Raw genomic sequence first — 4970 nt, 5'->3', positions numbered from 1 at the left:
GGAAATGTCGACATGTCAACAAGTGAAAGTGAGCATCAATTACCTTCGGATCACAGTGTAACCCAGGTAAAGATACCACTTTGGAAGTGGGAGAGGGTAACCATGAACTTTGTGAGTGAGTGGCCGTTGACACCATCGAAGAAAGACTCGGTATGGGTGATTATGGATAGGTTGACCAAATTGGCCCATTTCATACCAGTATATACTGACTTTTCGCTTCAAAAGTTAGCCAAGCTGTATGTGGCGGAGATTGTGTGACTTCATGGAGTCCCAGTTTCGATTATCTCTGATCGGGATCTCAGATTCACATCTCGGTTTTGACAAAAGTTGCATGAGGCATTGGGGACGCGGTTGAACTTTAGTACGGCTTTCTATCCCCAAACTGATGGTCAGTCGGAAAGGGTCATTCAGATTCTGGAGGACATGTTAAGGGGATGCGTGATTGACTTTCGAGGTAGTTGGGAGGACTACTTATCGTTGGCAGAATTTGCGTACAATAACAGTTATCAGGCGAGTATTCGAATGGCATCGTATGAAGCCTCAGATGGTCGAAGGTGTCGTACACCTAGTTGTTGGACTGAGCTAGGGGCGACAAGTTCTTGGACCGGAATTGGTGGCTGATACTGAGGCTAAGGTCAGAATAATTAGGGACCGTTTGAAAGAAGCATCTGATAGGCAAAAATCGTATGCAGCTTTGAAGCATAAGGAGATTGAGTACTCAGTAGGGGATATGGTCTTTTTAAATGTTTCTCTTTGGAAGAGGATATTGAGGTTTGGTAAGAAAGGCAAGTTGAGTCCGCGGTTCATTGGGCCTTATCGGGTTTTGAAGCGAGTAGGCCCAGTAGCTTATCAGTTGGAATTACCTCCAGAGTTGGATAAGATTCACGATGTTTTCCACGTCTCCATGTTAAGGCGTTATCGTTCTGACCCTACTCATGTCATGCCGATTGCAGAAATTGAGGTGCAAACTGATTTGATTTTTAAGGAGGAGCCCGTGCAAATTTTGGATCGAGATGTTAAGATTCTGAAAAGGAAATCTATCCCATTAGTAAAGGTGCTTTGGCGTAATCATGGCAGAGAGGAAGCTACTTGGGAGCCAGAGGAGGCGATGCAGCAACAATACCCTCATCTGTTTGGACCAGGTAAATTTCGAGGACGAAATTTCTTTAAGGAGGGTAGAGTTGTAACGCCCCAATTTTCGGGAATTTTAAAAATGTTGGAAAATTTTAAAAATTCTGTGTTTTGTTTGTTTGTCGTAGGATTAAGTACGTTAGTGGGCCTCTAGAAGGCCCAAGCTTAAGGTAAAACCTGGTAGTTTTAATTAATTTTAATTCCATAAGAAAAATGGGTTCTGGTTAATTCGGCTTTTAGGTATTAATTGTGTAAAATAAATCACGGGGAAGCATGTGGTAAAATGGCTATGTGACGCCACTTAGGGGTTTTAGGGGTGGTGTGTGGATGACCAAGGAGGGCTAAGGTTCGAGTCACAAGGTAAGCAAATTAATGATATTAATTTTTATGTACAGAAAAGGTAAGTAATGAAACTGAAGTGAAAGACTGTTAGGAAGAGTTGGAGTTGCTCAGGAGATTGAATAAGGAGGGGATAAGGGAGAGAATTTAGGAGCTGATTAGGGAGAGCTGTGTTGGCCGAATAATGGACTCTTGAGGAGCAAGAGTTGGCCGACCAAGGGGAGCTTTAGGGAGGCAAAATTTCAGCTAGGGTTAAGGTCAGTATAAATTCGGCATTAAGGGGAAGTTGTGCCGTTTACTGACCATTTCCCTTTTCATTCTTCTCCCCTCTCTTCATCAACCTTTTTCTTATTCTCCTTTCTCCTTCATAGCCGAACCCTTCTAACCTTTTGTTCATCTCTATCCTTCCCTTCAGACGTTTCAAAACCTTCATAGCCTTTAGCCATAAAAAGTCAAAATCCCGAAAGCTACACTTTCTTCTGTGCCGATTTTTTCCTAGCAAAATTCTCTTATTTTGCTTATCATATTTGGCCGATTCTTTCCTCTTTTAAACCTCAAGCTTTGTCGACAAGACTATAGTAAAACCCTATTAATTCATCTTCTTCTACACAGTTGCAAAAAAAGCCGAAAACCCCACTTTCATAGGGACTTAGCCGAATATTGAAAACACTGAAGGCTTGACTTTGGTGATCGTTTGAGGGTAGAGCGGCATTGGATTTAAGTATGCATCAATTGGAAACATTGGTCGAAGGAATCGGTGGTAAGTAGTTTCAAAACATAGTCTTTCTTTCGTATTTTAGGAAAGGCCGAAATCCCTAAATGTTAGGGAGGCTGTCGATTTGGACTTGTAGCCCTAAGGGGTTGTAATAACTATTTTGTTTTGGTAAATGGTGTGATTTAGAGGCTGCTGATCAAGGGCTTGGACAAGTGGAACGATCAGATCTTTGGATTTAAGACATAGTTCGGCAACAAGGTAAGAGCAAGAAGGTTTTAAGCATGTTTGGCCGAATATGGTAAGGGGCTATTTACTCAGTATTAATTCGATATCTAGAGTAATGTGTTAGTGATTTAATTGTAGGCAGTTCGTACGTAGATCTCGATAATGAATCGTCGCAAAACAGGTGTGTAACTGACACCCTCTCATAGACTAGATCGGCAAAAGTCGAAAAGTCGAAATGCCAGAAAGTTGGTAATTTGGGAATTTGCGAGTGTGCGAATGCTCGTAAGATAGTTGGGTTTGTATATTTGGTAATCTAAAAGTAATAAACTGCAGTACACGCGATTTTGTGCATTTTGATAATGTGGGCTTAATAGGCTAAAAATCGGGTTCATGGGCCAACGGGCCCAATTCGGTAAGTATGCGCGGTAAGTGTTCTGTAGTACGTAAATGGTTAAGATATGCATGAAAACCTTAAAAGTAGCTAAATTACTATAATACCCTTATGTATGGGAAGTTACAATGATACCCCTAGGTGTAAATGACCAATATGCCCCTAGGGTTAATTTTGTCTGAAAAGCATGTTGATTTAAATCTGTATGATGTATGCCATGAATGAATATTTGTTGCATGGGGACATGGGTTATATTTTGGAGGAAGCGTCCTGGTGGTTATGCCACAATTATCTGATCTGGTGGCTCTGCCACATATTTCTGTTCTGGTGGCTCTGCCACAATTATCTGTTTCTGGTGACTCGGTCACATTATCTGTTCTGGTAGCCATGCTGCATATTTTTGTGGGGTGTAGCGGTTGGGTGGGTCGAGTAGTCTCTTCACATGGTGAAAGGATGGTATTAGGGTGTACATGATTGGATATGGGTTGGGTTTTGCATATACATGAAATATCTGATCTGATCTGTTATGGGCCTATGAGCTTAATTTCAGATTCATTCGGGCTAAGGCCAATTTATTTTGTTCTGTGGTTTGAGCTGATATGGCTATGGTTGGGTTAATTTTACACACTGAGTTTCCCTAAACTCATCCCCTATTTTCATCCATGCAGGTAATCCCCAACTATAGTGGGCTTGGAGCTGCGAGGGATTCGGAGTAGCCACTCGTTCTGCAATATGGATTTCTTCTGGTGATTTGGACTTCAATTTTCCTTACTTTGATGATTTGGGTTTTGTTATGTAATAAGGCTGCTTATGATTATTTTTATTTGGTTTTTGATTTATAACTTATCATGATGAATTTAAACTATATTAACTATCAAAATGGGCTAGATCTAGGGTTCGTTTTCCAAAAACATAAACTGATTTCAAAGTAACACGATTACAAACAAGGCTTCTGCTATGATAATGTTTTCCAAATTTAAATATGTTTTATTCTAAAATAGACATAATTACAATGGTAACCTAAAAATATTCGCGATGTTAGAGTGTTGCAATAGCGGTGTGCATGTCTAGGATTGGATCCGAAAGAGCTTGGTACTTAAGCAGTCCGATGGACTCACCTCCTCTTTTTCGGTTTCCTACCTGGTGCACAGCTTCCATTCACTTTAACCCTTAATGAATTAATCCTTTAAAAATAAGTACGATTTTCTGAACTTAGAATGGGAAAAATATTTTTAACGTTTTTGATGTGGCATGTCGGATCCGGTCATAACGTCTAGGCCGGGTTTGGGGTGTTACAGGATCCGAAGTATTTTTCCAACATCTTCTTCTGAAAAGGTATTCTTAATCAGCTCCGTTTTTCATATTCTTTCAGTGTTATCGATCAACGCATTAACTTTTAAATCTGACATCGAATTAACCAATGAAGATAGCCTAAAATTTATTGCGTCTGGAATCCGAGCATCATTATTAATAGAAATATTAATGCCTGTACCTACTCACCAACATAAACCCTTTGCCAATACATCTTTAGCCGACCAGATGTTTTTCCATGTATAAGAAACTGAGTTTCCCTAGCAGGAGTTTAAAAAATGATCATTTGGAAAATATTTAGCTTTAAGAACTCGCATAACAAGAGAATTCTGATTATTAATAATCATCCATCCTTGTTTCGCTAGAAGAGATATTAAAGTGAGACATGTTTCGAAAACCCATTCCCCCCTCCTCTTTTGGTCGACACATAAATTTCTATTAGCACCAATGTATCCTTTTCTTCCTCTTTCCATGTTGCCACTAGAATTTAGCAAAAATATTTTTTAAATCCCCACATAAAGACTTTGGTAGAAGAAAGCATGTCATAGTGTATGTAGCAACGTAAAAAAAATTTGCTCTCGGTCGCTAATTGAGGCGATTTATTGGAAAATTTGAAAAAAGGAATTTCGATTTAAAAAAAGGGAGTCGCCACCGATCCTTTTCCTAGGTGTGATCGGACACCTAATAAATCATCTTTTTTTTTTAAAAGAAAATTTACTTTTGAATACATAAGGAGGCCGGGTTTAGGTCTACGTCAAAATCTAGGGAAAATGTAGGGTTCGGGAGTCGGTTACACATGAGGAAGGTATTAGCACCCTCGCGACTCCCAAAATTGGTATCTCGTTAAACATGTGTTGT

General features: G+C 39.8%; 1 long non-coding RNA gene across 1 annotated transcript; it reads left to right on the top strand.

The window, feature by feature from the left end:
* Positions 1-1165: 1165 nt before the first annotated feature.
* On the top strand, positions 1166-3330 carry LOC128280689 (uncharacterized). The gene is made up of 3 exons (XR_008270793.1): positions 1166-2230; positions 2372-2443; positions 2549-3330. It is a non-coding gene; the product is annotated as an uncharacterized LOC128280689 (long non-coding RNA).
* The last annotated feature ends 1640 nt before the right edge of the window (positions 3331-4970 follow it).

Source organism: Gossypium arboreum, chromosome 9, assembly GCF_025698485.1.
Source record: "Gossypium arboreum isolate Shixiya-1 chromosome 9, ASM2569848v2, whole genome shotgun sequence".
NCBI lineage: Eukaryota > Viridiplantae > Streptophyta > Magnoliopsida > Malvales > Malvaceae > Gossypium > Gossypium arboreum.
Note: the sequence above shows the minus strand (reverse complement) of the source record. Positions and strands in the feature narration are given on the sequence as shown.